Source organism: Diadema antillarum, unplaced genomic scaffold (genome assembly GCF_040938485.1).
Source record: "Diadema antillarum isolate AM-2024a unplaced genomic scaffold, OU_Dant_1.0 scf00000011, whole genome shotgun sequence".
Lineage (NCBI taxonomy): Eukaryota > Metazoa > Echinodermata > Echinoidea > Diadematoida > Diadematidae > Diadema > Diadema antillarum.
This window is the reverse complement of record NW_027270900.1, coordinates 335756-355000: the sequence shown is the minus strand read 5'-3', so window position 1 is coordinate 355000 and position 19245 is coordinate 335756. Positions and strand designations below refer to the sequence as shown.

Sequence of the window (19245 nt, the reverse complement as noted above, 5' to 3'; positions counted from 1 at the left end):
TGATGTCATCGCACACGTTAAACATTCACAGTATGATACTGAATTATACTGCATTATGATGCAGTAAAAGAAGTGAAAACTTATCAAAATAATCACAACTCACTGCAATGTAATTGTATGAAAGGCAAACACTCTGATGCGTCCAATTTTTATTAGCGAAATCTGATTCACTTCTGCTTTTTCACATTATGTAGGGAAGAATATAATGTAGGCCAAAAGAGAAGAAAAACTGATCACTACACAGTACCCAGGTTGGGAACGCGTACTGACAGTCTCGCAATGTATTCTGTGGAACAGAAATCATGAACCAAAATACAAGCTGCACAACCTCCAAGCTCGCCTCTAAGGGGTATACAATAAGGCTCCTTCCACAATGAGAAATCAAAAAAAGTGGTAAATTACGAGCAGTAGATAGTGGCGACAACAGCTTATAACTCGAAAGTCTTCGTTAAACCTGACCTCAATCACGTCAGAAGATTGTGTCCTATTCATGTCACGATACAAAAAGAAAATTATGCATCACACGGAAATGTTTGTTTGAAAAAAAGAAGAAAAAAATGATTATATTATGGTTTTTCAGCTCAAGGTGCGTTGCCTCTTCCCATATCGTAACGGAGCATTGTACGCACGTTTACAACCTATTATCACGATCCTTATCTTTATGTTATTTACTTATCTAGAATGGTTCTAAAATTGGACTCAGACATTTCTCCGACAATTACATTACATGTATCTTGTTTTGTCATACAAAATGGGAAGCACAACAAATCGACTGAATGCCAAGTAAATTCATGAATCATAAACCGACTAATTGTCTGTCAGATAGGCACCTCCATGACTTTCATATAAAACTGTATAAAATTACATGCATCACATGCATAAACATGTTCTTCAGATTGTACAGTTCTACACTAAAATTATGAACCACAACATTAAAAGAATATAAGCAAACAATTATTTGTTGGGAAAACAAACTTGCAGCAATATTGTTCTGTGACTGATACAATGTACAAAATAGGACTACAATAGGCCTTCTGATACCTGAAGATAAGCGCAAAATTCTGTTTCCTCGGAACTTAAACATACAGCAAACGTCTCAACAAAGCCTGGCCCTTTAAACGCATTAACTGCCACCCTCATTTTGGTACGTTTGCAATATATCATATAATATATCATATCTGCATAATTATATTATATATATGTTTCTTTTGTTTTGGGTTTTTTTCGTCAAATAAACATGTAAAAAAGAAAGCTTCTAAAAGAATAAAGACAATATTCATGTCACAAAAGCAAACTGAATTTTAAAAGTTCTGGGGATACATGAAAGCTTCAAATAGCTTTTAATACGACTGGTTTCTTACATTTGTGAGTCATTACCCTTTCTTGCCAACGTTTGAGCTTGCAACCCTGCCAATAATCCAGCCAATACACTGTACTATAAGGGAAGACGTCTCTTCCTTTTATTCATCATAAAACGACTGTTTCGCTCTCTATACAATATCATAAAATCTGCAAGTCGCAATATTCAAATTTTTATCACAGCAAACAATACTAGCCATTTAAATGTGTTACATGAGGTTACTCTTCGAGAGTGTCCTGAGGCAAACTTCGCACGAGTACAATAGATTTGCGCACCTGTCCATACATGAAACTTGTCTTTGGCAGAAAAATGTCTTGTCTGTCGAGAACTTAAATGAATGATATAGTTTTGGTTCAGACGCGGCTTCAGGTTTCCACGGTTTTTTTATGACGATTTTTCGAGATAATGAGAAACCTCATTTAAAGAAAATATGAACGAGCATACAATTCTTATAGGAATTGAAAATTTATTGATGAAAATTGGTTTTCATATGGAAAAGGTGGGAACCACTCTTTATTAGGATCGCTCTATTTTTAGGATATATCAGCCATTTTAAATTAATTTCCATCAAATAAATTTTGAATTTCTTTCAGAATTGTATGCTCTTTAACATTTCATAAAGTGGTGTCTATGTATCTCGCAAAAAGTCAAAAGCTGAATACTAATCCCAACCAATACTATACAATTCCTTTAATAGACAAACATTCATAAGATTTTACATTCGAATCACGTAACGGAAAGCACAAACCCCTAATCAAACATAGTCATCACGTAAGGCAAAGTGAGCAAACCAAGGTGATGAAGATAGTTTACCATTGACGTCAATTCTCACGTCTTTTGGAGTGTTTAATCTCTTTACGACTTGCTAAACCCTGCTTTTTTTAAAGCACAAACCCCTAATCAAACATAGTCATCACGTAAGGCAAAGTGAGCAAACCAAGGTGATGAAGATAGTTTACCATTGACGTCAATTCTCACGTCTTTTGGAGTGTTTGATCTCTTTACGACTTGCTAAACCCTGCTTTCTTTCAACGACCTGTAAGTTTCCTGTTCAGCATACAGTGCCTGCACTGTATCACACTACAATGTATTTGACTGGCAAGCTGTTGAGCATGAAGACAGCTCTGTCCATGCAATGTCAGTTGCGATAAGTCTTGAATACTCTTCATTATTTTGGGTTCACATTTCTCCCAAGCAATTCTCCTTTTATGTCATCGTTTCGTAATTCAGACTGTATTCGTACTGAAAAACTAAAAAAAAAAAAAAAAAAAAAAAAACACACACACACGATCTTACATCTGCACTGCATTGATCTTTCAATATGTTAAAAAAATATATTATCCAACTTTGCCGCAAATATCCTGCCCAACCCCCACTCACTATGTTCCTAACAATACAAATATGATATGTATATACAATTGGAATGCTTTCCACACTATTTCTTTTTTTTACGACAGCAAAACAGATTGGTTTTGGATTCTTCAGTGAAAACGCATGAACTCTAAAAACACCATCTTTTTTCTGCACACAGCCCAGAACAATCAGATCTGTTTTTCATGCAACAAGCTACGTGTAATGCAAGCTGGCTGAAGTTGAGCAATAAACATCATTTGGAATATACGCATACTGGCTAGAGGGCGTGTCAGAAATGTTGTTCATTATCACAAACTGAATTTCACCACATTACAAGCAAACGTTATGTAAACATGTTCATAGAGTCACGCTGGGCATTTACTGCAAACACCCAGGCAAGGAAGTCAAAATATAATGTCTATTATTAGCCTGTGATAATATAAACCACATCATATGCAAGCAGTAGGCCTACACTATTGTACTCTTTTAATATACCTTGTACCGGTGTCAGGCAAGCTGCACCAATGAGGAAAAATAAATTGGACAATGAAAAAAGAAAAGTCTTCTCTAAAGCTTTGCTCATGAAAATCAGTCACACATACGGAGGCATGAAATCTTCATCGTTCTTAAACAATCACCAAATACGGAATGCTTGTAGCTATCTTCCAATGACAAACATGAACGAACAGTACATTTTGTGCATTACAGTCAATGTCTACATCTTCAGAAGTCATGTGGCAAAGAGCAGAAGAGAAATATACACGGTGGGCATTGTAAAGGATCAGAATAAACCATAAACTAAGCAATACCAAAGAGCCAAAATGCACGATGGAACTACTGTCCACTATGTCACAGCATTGCATAAGCAATAGTATTCTCGTGATAAAAATGCACACACCAATTATTTTAACTACAAACATGGCAAGGGCATACCTGTCAGATCACTACCTGAAGAAATACTTGTGCCAGAATGTAATATCAATTTTCTGGTATAGCAACCATCATTTTTCATATAATGCTTAGGTGTTCCTTCCTGGAGTTTTTGATAATGCCTTTTGATCTACTGAATAAAATGATATTTTATGTATCATACTTGTTATTTTTACTCGATACTTCAAAATCTAGATTTAACTTCATATGACATAAAGAAATTCTATATCATACTTCCAAAGCTGTGTAATATGGACATATATTTGAACATTATCTTTGCCTTTATATGAAAAAGGAATGAAGAAACATGAAGGTGGGTTAGGCACATGACCATTAATAAGTACAAAGTTAGCAAAGTATTTGCATTGCAATAAAGTACTGAAGGCAAGTAAGTCATAATTATTTTCAAATAGTACTTCCTTTTTTTCACCACACTGTGGTGCAAGTACACTTTACAGCATCATATATGTACCACAGCACTAAACCATATCGACCCCACCAATAACATTTTGCACAAGGAAAGTTATACAAAATTGTTCCAGACTTTCCAGAAATATTTCTCTTTTTTTTCCCCAATGTACAAATGTATATAGAGACTTAAAAAAAAAAACACCTCTGATAAAAACTATTTATTTACACATGAACTTAGCATTAATAGCATAGTACAAGATTAAAGACAATTTAAAAAGAATACTATGAGGAATGTCATAGTCATTGGATTTGTCATGTTCCTTTGGTAACAGCAAGGCAGCAACCAATCCGCAGTGCTCATTTTGCACATCTATTGTCATTTAGTATTAGAACTTGAACCAAACTTTTTTGAAACATGGAACTGAGCCCCTCATGGATCACGTACTTCGCTGAATTAGTCAACTTTCTGAAAGTCTATCTTAAGACGCCAGGTTGACTATAAATCATATTCTGTGTGTGTGTATGGGACACAACTCTGGTTATCAAATCTACTCAAAAGTATATTCATGTACCATTAAAATCTGTGATAGTTTGCACTACATTGGACAAATACTGTATCTCCAAAGAAAGTATTTATGATCTTTGTCTAAGCCAATAATGTGATGTAAAGAATGGTATGTTTCACAAACGCAAACCACATCTGATTTTTGTCAATCAGGCGAATTTACAGTGAAGAACATATAAATCTTTTTACCTCTGATTACACAGCATCATCATCTGATAGTAAATGTTTATTAATATCTCCCATCTTAAAATATGTCTGGTACATAAAACATGTTAAAACAAAACTAAGTCGGAATGTCTTCTAACTACGTATAAGGTATTAAGATTCATTTCATGAGAAAAATGTACAAATCAAGCAGAATACTGGTCCAGAAATGGTATAACGATTACATGCCACTGATCCACAAGAACTACTGATAATCAAAGCCTCCTTGTCTGAAATCATTACTTTCATTCCATCATGACGGTTTGAAATTCTTTGCAAGGTGTTGCCCAAAGATTGTCCGGTGCGAATTATGGCATCAGTTCTGTGATGGAATCAAGCTGAGGAAGGGATAAGAACGGGAAAGACAATGTTACCAGTAATCTGCATCTGAATTTGAATTTGGATCCTATGCTTTAATGACAAACAGCTTCCACCATCCATTTGCTGTCTTCCCCCCTAAAAAAAAGATATATATATATATATATATATATATATATATATATATATATATATATAATATACATATACATATATACATACATGCATACATACATACACGTATGCAAGCGTATGCCTCATGTTACCATAGATGTAATGAAAAGTGTATACTTCCAATGGTTAACTTGTATGGTACATGTATTGTAGTTTTGTAAGCTATTATAGTGACATAACGTTAGTAAGTGAGGGGACTGCACAATACAAGTTCGCTTTTTCTTGGCAGCCCCTCAATTTTCATTTCTACCAAGTCCTTAATGAAACAAGATGTATAATAATTATGTTACAAGATATGTTATCATTTGAAATTTGTATTACCTATGTATATTGATTGGAAATGAAAAAAAAAACATGAATGAAGGAATGAATAAATATATATTTGAATTACATTTATATACACACACATATATACATATACACATATTACGTAGAGTATGGCCATTTTGTTCAAAGGAGGTAAAAGAAAGAAAGAAAAAAAATAATATAGAATTCCCAAATGGTCTTAGTACATCTTACACCTCCTAACCAGACAAAAGACTATGTATTCTGTTCAGTCTCCCCTGACATTGACTTTGCATGGAGAAATCTGTTTATCAGAATTGCTGTAGAAATGTCATCACCCTAAAAATCACTCTAAGTGATCATTGTTAAGAAAAAAATGTTGTCATGTCATACACACACACAAACCCCCCCCCCAAAAAAAAAAAGAAAAAAAATTGACAAAAAACAAAAAACTAAAAGACGACATGCGTACATAAGGTGCAAATGAGTGAATTATTATGCACCTCCACCATGGCCCTCTGTATACATGCGTAGGTTAATATTACCTGCTAGAAATATCCATAGTGTCTGGTCAATTTTTGAGCTACTTGTCATTTAACAGTAATGCATGAAACTGATAACAATAGATGATATACATAGTATAATTCAGGCTCATAACTAGGATTTCATGGGAGAGTTCAGAATCAGAAAAAAAAAAGTGGATCTGTCGGTTCAGGTTTAGATTGCCTTATGCACTACTATACTTTCCTTTATATCAAATTAGAAGATTCCTGCTATTTATGTGCGTAAATATGAAAAACAATGGGCTGCTTAAAGTACAATAGATGTTCACTGAAATTTTAAGAATCAGTGTTTATAGTATAAATCACATACGACACATTTAAAGAAATCAACACACCATACAATGGAAGAAATCATAAGATCACATTAGCACAAAACAAAGAAAATGTGAGGTGGAGCATCAGGTAAAATGTATTATCGTTTTGACTCAAATCCAGGGCTTGTTTCAATTTCAATACTGTAAAGAGTCGCATATCAAAATCAGGGGATGTTCCATAAAGCTGACGGGCAGATACATTGCATTTGGGGTTAATGTCATTCCTAAAGCAGAGAGGCTTTCATATGTGACCCTGCATCACAAAACCACACAAAAAGTCGCCAGACATGGATCTTTAGTTAGGGGCAGATTCAGAAAGAGCACACTCTAACCTTTAAAACGATGCATAATTCAAAACAAATGGACTCTCCTAACCTATCTAAATATTGGAAAGAAAGCACACACTCTGGAAAAGAGTGAACTGAGAAAAGAAGCTCTGAACTGCAGGGTCTATTCAAGCGCTTAATCTTTACCAAGCCATGCTAGCTGTGCGATGAATGAGACAAAAAGCAGGATGTAACCCACTGTAGCAACAACAATTAGGTATAATCAGATTAAGCTGAAATTGAGCATGCTCTATTAATACATTTCTGTCCATGATTAATGCCAACTTTAAAAGCAGTAGCATTGTCTTTTCAAAAGTAATTGGAGTTGAAAGTGAAAACACCTGATGACACTACATGTACTCCACAAAAAAAGGGGTTGTAGAAAACTGCTGAAAACACACTTTCCCATTCATCTTATGATCCCAAATCTAAGAATAATGTAGACAAACAACAGCTCTTTCAGAAAATATGAAAAACTAAAGATTGACTCGGTTGATCTGTTTCACCTGTTTTGAGCCCTCACATAAAATCTAGGGGTGCGACTTTTTGTTGGTTTTGTGATGCACGGTCACATATTCTCTTGCACGGATATCAAAGTTAAATATGAAAGTGTAGAACATGTTGTAATAACATAATGTGACACATACATATCAAGATGTACTTGAGCTGCAAAGCTTTCCAAAACTGGCAAATTAGAAGACAGGTGAATGTATGTGTTATACATTCACAGAGACACATATCAAATTTAAATATCTAAAACAAAGATGAAGTTATTAGTTACTTTTTTTAAAATCACTTTCTCTTGTAGTTTCAAAGGCATGACAAGGGGGAATTTTGACCAAATTTGATATTATTTCCCAACACCTCCAACCTACACAATCATCCAGAAGGCTTGTTATTTGAAGTACTATAAAAAGCAATGACACATTAAAAAAAAAAAACATTGATGGGATACTCTTGGAACAACAACAAATATTGCTGTGATAATTGAGTTAGCAATGGTTAGCAAAGTTAGAGATGGCAGAGTTATGGTGATAAAAGGGTGCTTCATAATCACTATCACAACAAAGGCTAAAATGCAAATAATATTACCAAGAACTACTTTTTGATACCTCTGAATTGGTATTCTAGGCAGAGATTGCATGAATGAATGAGACGAGGTAAACCCAAATCCCAAGATTGCTTCACGTGCAGCCACTCACTAGTTCAGCTGTGTCGTTACAGGTGAATTCATACAGCTGCTTCAGGGTCCCAACTCGGCTGAACAGACCGGCGAATTCCTGAGGGTTAGATTTAGGTGAAATAAATAATTTCCTATAACTTAACTGCACGGTCCTCTCAAGACAGTACTCAGGGGCGGATCCAGGAATTCTGTAAAGGGGGGGGGGGGGGGGGGGGGCGTGACTAATATTTCTAGCGCCACTTCAGGGTTTCATTTCATTGTTTTTCTTTTTATTTCTTTTGTCTTTTCCGAAAATTAAAGGGGGGGGGCGTGCGTCGGTTGCGCCCCCGTCTGGATCCGCCACTGGTACTTCTAGTTAGAGGTGACTTCTGCAAAAAAGATTATTGTAGACGTCCTGAAACTAGTAAACAATGAATAGGAAGTTCTTGACACCATATTTGTGCTTTTGCGCGGCATGTCTCTCCTACCAATTTATAATGAGTGTTTTATAAAATAATACTATAGAATCTTATTTGAGGCTGCTGCTGTATGTGTATCATTCATTTGCTCGCAGAATATTCAAAAGCCTCTACATTGCTAAACTTTGATAACAGAATCTTGAATTGCCATCAGATTTCAGAAGATTGAAGGCCCTGTTTTTTTTTCTTTCTCTCTCAAATTGGCATATTTCCAAATCTAAAAATTCTTCCTGATAACGTGTATACTTTATCATACCTTAGGCTACAAAAAGGGTGCGCAATGATAACTGCAATACCAACTTACATGAGGTAGTAACATTTTTTTGGGATTGACAATCAAGGTAACAAAACTATTATCAGCTGCCACATGCATGGCTTTAAGAAATTGAGGTTGATACATAGCTCACTAAAGTCAATACATGAACTGACCCCCCAAATAAAAAAAAAGAATAAATAAATAATTGAAAATGCAGCTGCCAGGTCAACCAAGTAAAGTATAAAGCTACATGCCTGTCCAATCCTGTCATACTCCACATGCATTTCCCTGTCTGTTGGGGTAAAACCGGCTGGCAATGTTCCGATAATACTCGCTGATGGTTTTGATGTAGCCAGGAAGATCTTTTACAAAGAGGACACGATTCAGGGAGGAATCCTGCAGTGTGGGAATTAAAAGGGAATAATAAGGGTTTATCATCACAACCTTTGGAGAGTTTTTGGTGATCAAAAATATCCATGTTGACAAATCAGTGTCCAGACTTTGGGCAGACCAGTGATTGTACAGTAAACAAAAATACATTGGCATTGTGATTTGTCTGCAAATGGGCAATCAAAGCAAAAAAATTCAGATGGCAAATAATCAAGCCTTCTCGACACTACAAAACTATTAGTATGAGGTAGAGAGTATTCATTTATCAATGATACTTGAAGTATCATCAGTATGTAATTTAACTGATTGATTCTAATTTCTGATTACTTGCACTATTTGTTAAAAACTCTACTTTCTCACTTTGGCATTATCATATCAATGTCATTTGAAATTTCAAAATTATTAATATGAAGCCAACACTCCTTAACTATTTCATATGCAATCTGAATTCTTCCATTCTTCAAATATTCATACCCCATTAAACCAGATTAAAACACACACACACACACACACACACACACACACACTTAATCTTCCATATTTTTACAATGTCCCTATCCTTTGGAATACACTTCTTCTATCAACCAAAAACAGTAAGAATGAGACGGTTTTATAAACAATTCCTCTTTGATGGAATGTACCAGAAGTTAAGCCTAAAATGGGTATATACTATGTCTCCTCTGTTTTCTTCTTTTCTCCAGAATGAGACCTGGTATCTTCAATCCTTGTTATAGTTTTCACATGAATTTGTTCGATATTTGCCCTTGATAAAATGTAATAATAATCATAAGGGATCATTTCAAAACAAGCTTCTTGTTTGGATTTGATGATCTTATCATTTAACACATTGTGGGATTTTGATATTTGTAAACTGCTAACATTTGTAAATGTGCCTTCAAATTGGAAATGAATAGTTTTCCCTCATAATAACCAAGCACCGTTGCATAAGCTTTGCAGTCATGAGCAAAGTGGCATTTCCAAGGTTTGGAAAATTTTTTGTAGTTGCAGTAACAATAATATCACAAGTAAAAATGATTAGAGAAGTGTACATCAGCTTCAACATTCCACATCAGTATTCAATGCCCAAGTTCAATGTTTATGTTTATACATGCATGGTCAAGAGAGAGAAAAAAAAAGACAAAGCGTTTCTCAGCGACAAATTCCATTTTCAGGACAAAATAAATGCAGTTTCAATCTTTCAGATGAGCCAGCAAAACATCAGGTACATGTACTAAATCAACCTCATCTATAGACATATGTCTCATGTTATTTGCTGTTGGAGATTGGCTTTTTTTCTTGGTCAACTGCATGAGTAGTGATCAGTGCATACCTCTTTCTTCTCAGGGATGACCTTCTTGAAGGCGTTGTCCAGCATGTTGGCCAGGACCGAGACACTCTGGTCAGCACAACGAGACTGGCGCATGTCAAACACGTAGGAGGGATGGGTCAAGGTGGTCACCCAGTAGTGTAGAGGAAGACTTTTAGTGATAGATTTGACAAAAAGATAAGAATATAATAGTGACAATGAACAATCCACTACAACGTATTGGTCAGCACAGCATAACCAAAGCATGTTCACACATACCAAAAGATATTTTTCTCTAGAACAGTGATAGCAGTGTGTGAATCAATTAGTGGTGTGGAACACTTCAAAAGGAGAAAGAAACATGCATATGTATCCAGATACATTTGATCTATCAAAAGAAAGAATAACATTCACTTTTTCTTCCATTTTTTTTTTCAAAGTCAAGACAGAAGGAAACTCAAAATTTCACATTTCAACATGATGATGTGATTTGTCCCCCTGAAACTGCTTTAACAGATAAACACATGCAGAAGTAGATTCCTAGCCATAAACTTACTGTAAATTCTAATACTATCAAATAGTAAAAAGCTAAAATGATCAAAATTTCATTTAAATAGAAACTTTGAAAAAAGATCATGAACTCAATTAAAATTCACAGTTTGCTGAAACACTTATACTGCAGAGAGTCACATAGTCTATTCAATGAGATGTCTTGGCCTTGTATACTATCCTAGGCTATTTTTCTATACATAAAAATACATCATAATGACATTGTTTTCTTTGCAAATTATTCAGCAATTCTAAATTCTCACCTGTTGCTCTTCCAAGCCTCAGCACATTCTCCAATTTTCTCATTCCCACCACAATGCTGACCAGCCATCTCGTCAAAGAAGTCAAACAGGTATTTGATAGTGACCGGCGTCTCCTCAGGTTTATTCAAGATGGTGGAAAGGAAGTTGTTCAAGAAGGGCTCGATTGTTTTCTGTACCAAAATCATGTAATAGCCAGTTAGATCTCTCATTTAGTATTGATAGTGAATAAGGGCATGACCAAGAAAAACAAAACAAAATGAAAACAAACACACACACACAAAGAATGTCATTTATATATCTATTTCATTTTTCAGATTCTGATCAAATTTCAAGCAAGGCAGTACATAAAACTGTTCTGTAATAATGAAGTACACTGTATACAATGACAGTTAAAAGATCTAATGTGTGTATACTTTACGCATTAAATAACATGACATTTTCTTACAACATTACTGTGTATGAATGTTTCGAAAATAAAGCTATCAAGAGATTTCTGATAAGTATTCAAAACAGAAAATTGCACAGAAATATCCCTTGGACAACGATATTAGCATTTACAAGTGTACTTTAATATGAAAACAGCTTAGCATTTACTTTAATATCAAAACAGCTTTATTTGATAATGTAATTCATAGAAATAATGAGTGATTAAGTTGGTTTTAATATTAGCAAGTACTGAGACCAGGGGACATTTCCCACCAAATTTTATGTACCTTGGTAACCAAGAGATGGGGAGCAGAGAACTCCTTGTCCAGCTTGGTCCTGGACTGAGGGGCATCTGTGTTCATCTGCTCCTCTGGAACCTTACAAAAGACAATCAACAAATCTGAAGTTTTATTCCAGCCCTATCACCAAAACAAAACATTAAAAATTCAGGACTATTGTATTCTATCTAGTGTCATAAGGTATCTATCTAGATATAAAATGATCTTCACCATCAAAAATTTACACATTATGCAGTACAATGTATGAGCCGGATGAGGGCTCCAGACACCCATGTAACATTTCTATACTTCATTTAATACTAGATCATGTAGTATGTTGTATTAATGGTCTCCAATAGCAGGGCTCCAGTCTGGTGGCTTGTTTGGGACACTCAAAATTTGAAATTTTAGTGGCCAAAAAAAGGAAACATAAAAAAAGCAATTTGAATCTCAGTTGCCCCAGTGGGCAACATACAGTTAATCTCCCAGGCTATTTGGTGGCCCAGCATCAATCTTCAGTGACTCCTGGTCGTCACGCCACCACTTAAAGCCCAGCTATACCTATAATATACATAGATGCTAATATTAATTTGAAAACAAACTAACACCTCTTGCAATGTATAGGTCAGCAAGATACTCAAATGATAATGATGAGTTAAAGTTTTATCATTGCCACTTTTATATGCATTTATTACATTTTAAAACATTTTAATTTCTTTCCCTTTATCCTCGTCATCTCATCATTTTCTTCAATAAAATAATTCATTATTGCAGTTGACATTATTGGTATACAGAATCACTTACTAGATGCCACAAGCGATAGCCTCCTTCACGTGTCTGAATCTTGGTGTAGTCTCTAATCCTCGCATCATTTTGTCCCTGGCCATCATCTTAGGATAAAGAAAACAGAAAAGTTAATATCCTCACCACCTCCTCCCTTCTTTCCTTGGCAAATAAAGCTTACTTCAAAGCCTAATAAAGTTGACTGTCTTCAAATTTCTAAGTTTGACACCTCTCACATTCTGACAAATTCTAAGCTTTGCAATGATACCTAATACATCAAACTACAGAAATACACAGAAGTCACTCTATGAAATTGACATTTAACATGTTTTGTTTTTTTTTATATCAGCCTTCAAGTTTAGATGCAGTAGATTTTGCTGAATACAAAGCATTCAAACATGATATTGTATGTCAAATATTCAATTTTCTTCAGGGGCGGATCCAGGAATTCCGTAAAGGGAAAGACGCCATTACAAAATTAAAGGGGGGGGGGGGGGGTGCATGCACATGCGCATATATGTACATGTACTGTGTCCTGTGAACCAGAACATGTACATGTATGCATGCATGTTACATTTTTGTAGGGTCAGAGTGACATTTTAATAGCATCTTGTAAAATTTGTTAATAGCAACAGACTCACAAAATTCGACAAAATTAAAAAAACAAAAAACAAACTTTAAAAAAAAAAAAAAGATATTGCATAATATACAGTACCGGTAAATTTATCAGCATGAATGTTACAGTTGTATGTAATATTCTATAAGGCTAAAACTCACAGATATGAAACATGAGGGTATCCACCGACACTGGCTGGTAGTTTCCACTCCGGTTTTCAATGGAAGCAACTTTCTCAATCAATGCCACACGGTGTTGTATCAGTAACCTACCATAGATGGGAACAACATGCAGTCTATTGTTTTCTTTCAATCAACACATACAACAGTGTAACTAAACTTCATTCAAGTACATAATGTATGTTGCCAAGGAATCAATGTATAAGTTACCACTTGATTGAAATTCATGAATATAATAACTAAAGCTATGACACATAAAATTAAGCAAATATATTTTACGGTGAAAAATTTGAGCAAATGTTCTAACCTATTTCACTTTCTGTCCATTAAAATTGAAGTGCTGGTAATTTGCAGACTTAATCACTTTTAAGAGCAGTGCCAAAAAAAGAGTATGGGAGGATGATATGAGTTGAGTACTATACAGTGTGATGTAATTCAGATACATTAACCCATTGAGGACAGGCTGATTTTACTACAACATGCATTTCCCATAGACACTTGCCTGAGTATCTGTGCCTGAGCATACTGTTGCTACAACATTAATTTCCAATAGACACTTGCTTGAGTATACTCACGACTCTTCCTCAATGGGTTTAAGGATGATTATAAAAATGTTCTTTCCTTCCAGACAGATCATTTTCAAAGTATAATCCAATCTCATACTAGTACTTGATTTTATAAAGGTCTTTGAAGGTGATAATCTAAGCTAGGCATCTACTAGAGACTTGCCTGAGTTCAGCAGCAGGTATTTAAGATATATCATTGTCCCTTTGTGGATACTTTCAAAACAACTTTGACATTGTAAATAGAGTGCATCTGACATGCAAATGGCTTATGACTATGGCTGTTCAGATGAAATATTCATGTTTACACTTGATCTGTCACTATGAAAGCTTACAAAATTGACCAACATACATCTTTCCTACACTGTATAATAAAGAAATAATGACAAATCTTACGTTCAAATGCAAACATTTTTTAGTAAATCAGTATTATACATTGGTAAACACAGCAAAGTGCGCTGGAGTTTAGGCATTCAAACACTACAGGCTTCCATAAATGGACATGAAGGGTCAATTCAAGATGCTATTGGAACACACTTCAGAAAAGAAGTGAAGTTTCAAGTGTCATGCCGTTCCATACGAGAACCTGGTGGCCTGTTTATCAAGTCTATGTGGATTTCAAAATTCAGAATGGAACAGGTTTATCATTTAGATTTAGACCTTTCAGTCATATTTCAGTCATAACTGACTTCAAAACATTTTGTAATTTTTCTGGGGTTTTGTGTATGTATAATCAACCTTGAGATATACAAACATATGATTATACAAATATATTCCAAGTGTTTATAATACGGTATGTGATAACATACCCCCATGGTCTCTATAGTGTTGACCTGGACAGGCTTGCTGCTGTCAGCCGGGGTGTTGAAATCGTCTTGGTCCCTCAAAAGTCTCTGCTCTCCTCCTGGATGGTACCACACTTTAAGCAAAATAGGGAAAAGAACACATGTTAAAATGACTATTTAGAGCTATTAAAAACACAAACTGTAGCTGTTTGTTACACTCTCATTGACTTTAACATACATTTAGTCACTTGTGCTTGGGCATAACAAATATGGTCACAATGGATTTTACATATATTTGGTGAGCCAGCAAGTCAGTATTAAGTGTGTTTTTAACATCAAGCCTGTACTTCAAGCACAAAAAAAGTTCATGATTCTATAAAAGTGGGATTTTTTGCACATTTCGCACAACCAGAAGGCACGTTGCACAAAGGAAAGGCATGCCAATCTTTTTGCCTGCCATACGTTCCAGTAATTAATAACCGTATTTCACAGGATGAGAAACACACTAAATCATTCTTACCTAGTCATGCGTTAAAAATTACTTGTGTGAAAATATAGCTGAAACAAACTGGCTGTACGACATTACATACTCAAATCCATCTCATGGGCTCTCTTCTGATTGACAACGTGCCGCCTCCGGTACGCCGCATCAAGGATCTTTTGCTTGGCTTGGGTGATACTGTCAACATCCAGGACCTTGACATAATACTCGTGTTTCCCGCTGCTGCCCACCACAGATAGATTCTGAATGAAAGAAGAGATTAATTTAAAGGTCCTGTTTACCTTTGGGAGCAGAGATTTTAAAAATGATATCACTTTTGATGCATATGTGTAGGTCAGTTGTGTATCACAAAACATCATATCTTATACAATTTTTGCAACAAAGCCTAAAATATAAAGAGACATCACTATTTTTCTCATTACACCATAACTGTAGACGGTTTAGTTTGGAAACATTTTTATTATATCTATTGTTCACATTTTGTATATGTAGCAATATCTAACATTGATTATACTGTTTCAAATTTTTACATTGGTTGCTTCTATCCCTAACTCACATTTTTGAACTATTTTGAAGCAGTAATGCTGGGTTTTTGTTCCATCTGCAAATGGTAAATAATGGATTTAAAGCTTGGTCAATGTCAATAATGTCAATAAAAGAAAACAAAATGAAATAGGCCAACTGTTCTTGAGGAGGTTGTAGGGATGGGTATTACACAGGGCTGAATTATTCATGTGAAAGTTACAGATGCTTCAAAGGGTATAAAGTAACATTGATAGAATCAGGTGAGAAGAAATTGTTGCCTGAATGGCATGGTGTTATGATGGAAAACGTCAATATTTCCAACACAGTCAGACGACTGTAATCACTAGAGGAGAGGAATACTCCTTATCTGAGAGAAGAAAATCTAAAGTATACACGAAATCGTTACAAACCAGAATATGGCCAACCTAAAAGAACATGAGGCAGTACTATAAGCAGTTGACAATACAATTTTCAGTCCTCCCTACCTATCATATCTAAATATTAAATTCTTCTAAAATGAACAAATCTACCACAAGTGTTTCTTTCACACAGGTAATTTGCTTTTGTTATCCTAAAGGTAAATGCTGATTATTTCCATATCCATATTTCAAAATGATGAAAAGCTGTTTTAAGTAGTTATACATATAACGACTATTTCTGTAGCCTGGCTGACCGTAGTATATCTTATACTGGCTTTCCTGCTGAGCAACCTTCTCGAATATCTTGCAGTCACCACTGTAGCAGTCAAAGGTTTAAAGCTTTCAATCTGGCTTGTCTGGCATTACTGCTACACCTCACTCATGCAAAAGAGTCAGCAACAATTATGGACAGACAATTGTCCGTTCCTACCACTTCCTGGAATTCCACATCCTCCTCCAGGAGACAGTCAAAGTTGAGGGAGAAGTATGACTGCCCGGTGACGATGTCTACCGGTCCTTTCTCACACTGGATCTTGATGGACTGGTACAGCAAGTACAGAGACTGGGCAACGTGTTTCTACAAACATGAAAAATTATGATGGAACGATCTGATTAGAATGACTTTAATCAGGTGCACAGCTCAGGAAAAGATACAAATAAATGCAGCAGTGAAAATGATAATTGTATTTTTTTTTAATGTATTGCATAACCTGAGTGACTTTATAATTAATATTTCAGCAAAGAGAAAATATGAGTTTAAATTGATGCTTGGCGCCCCCCCCCCCCCCTTTAATTTTGTAAAGGCACCCCCTCTTCACGGAATTCCTGGATCTGCCCCTGAAAGTGTACAACAAATTTAGAATGATCATTTCAAATCCACTGATGCTTTGATTAGAAAAGATGCATGCAAATCTGAAAGTCATTAAAAAATGGAGAGATGATTGACACCAACCTTCAAGAAGCCAAACATGCAGAGAGAAAGCCAATTTGACAAGAGCTTCTCCAAAATAGTCTCAGTCCTGTTTGATGCACAGAAATGATGAGAGAAAAAATAGGCAAGAAAAATTGTTGACTATGAACATAAATGAGACAAGAGAAATGTCACCAGTACCAGAAAAGTTATGAATTTGCTGTTGTCCAGCATCTAGTCATACCATGACACTCTTAACATAATTATCATTCTTTGACAGTTGTATCACTGCAAATAAAATGTAATATGTGCATACATTTCACATTGAAATTCTGTGTATGGAGAAGAAACATTGCAAGCCGAGACACAGAAATATATAGTGGAGGAGAATAGAGTACCAATGCTGGGGAGCTTACGACAGAACAAATGACATAACCAAGAGTTTAACCCGTTGAGGACTAGTCCTGAGCATACTTGTGCAGGTGTCCATGGGAAATGCATGTTGTAGCAAAATCAGTCCGTCCTCAACAGATTAAAGTATGGAACTGGTGCAACAGTACTGAATTAATCGGCATAATCCAACTCAATGAATGGAGCAGCATTAGAATATGTTACAGAAGTTTGTACCACACTTAGAGCTACCAGTAAAGCCATGACACAAAAAAAAAGCCTGTTGATGAATACTAAAGGATATATATACAGTATCCCTGATGAAATTATGTGCATAGTTTCCATAATCACAAAACATAGCATAACCATTCATTAGCTTTATAATACCAAACAGACCAAGCCAATTTCAGTTGAATTTCCAATACAGATGAGCTTCTACTCTAAGAAGCAGGTTTGTTCATCAGCTGAGCATAATTGTGCACAAGTCATACCTTCTGAAAAGTGACCTCATGTTACCAGTATCGGCACTGTCTGCAATTTTCTCCTCAAGAAGAGTCAGCAAAATCCTGGCATTTAGAGGTGAGAGATAAATTAGAAAATTAGATATTTGCAGTAATTTTGTGATCATGGGTATAAAGTAAGATGGTAAATTTACAAAAATCGAAGTAAACTGTACTGACTTCATGGAAAATTTATAAAAACTAGGTTTCCTCGTGTCTATTTCAAGTCACACTTCATCAAGCACAAAGTGAAACTATGCAATCAACACGATAACACAGCGCATGCAAGACATGACTGCTTAAGCTCTGATATGGATGTACTATAAAATGTTTCAATTATATATTTTGGATACCAGCTTTAATAACAGTTATAATGTAGTGGGCAACCCATAAAGCCTAATAAAATTGATTACATTTTTAAAGTTGTTAGCACAGATTTCATACAAGAATTATGCAGACTACAAACTTTGAAATAATGTGATTATACTTTGTCCAACTTCATTTCCACAGCCTTCAATTGACCGTCATGGTAAGAAAGCTGACAACCAAATGAATTATGGTTTTCAAAACTTAACAGTTTTGGAGTTGGTGGGTCCTCTGTAACATCTACCAGGATTTTTCAATCTTGTGGCAAACTAGGAAACAAAGCATTTATGTTATTATGTTGTATGAATTCAAACGAACCGATTCAGCAAATCATATGCTTATTGCTACATTTTGCATGTTCTATATCACTGCCATCATATAAAATGTGCTTCTTAGAGTCAGAATTAATTTTCTGTATTGATTACAACTTACTTTGTGAAGTATTCAAATTTTCCCTCTGACACAAGAATGACTGTGATTAGTGAGGCAATGTTGACTCTGAAACACAGAGATACACAAAGTATGAGGCTGACGTTAATGTCACAATCTGAACAAATGAAATCAAAAGCACATTTGTTCAGATAAATACATCATAGGCTTTAGTGAAGACCTTCAAATACTATTCTCTTTTCTCTTATCACAAAACATAATTGTTGTGCTATGAAGGTGCAATGAGGATATGAATACATACATGTGTAAAAATTAGATGGACTTGTAAATACATATAATGTACAGTACATGCATATCCTGATCATAGGTATATTTCCATTCCTTTGGAAACTTTCTGTCGGCAAA

General features: G+C 35.2%; 1 pseudogene; it reads right to left on the bottom strand.

Annotated features, from left to right (window-relative positions):
* Nucleotides 1-4987: 4987 nt before the first annotated feature.
* LOC139720433 (plexin-A4-like) overlaps nucleotides 4988-19245 on the bottom strand; it is a 73499-nt pseudogene continuing 59241 nt past the window's right edge.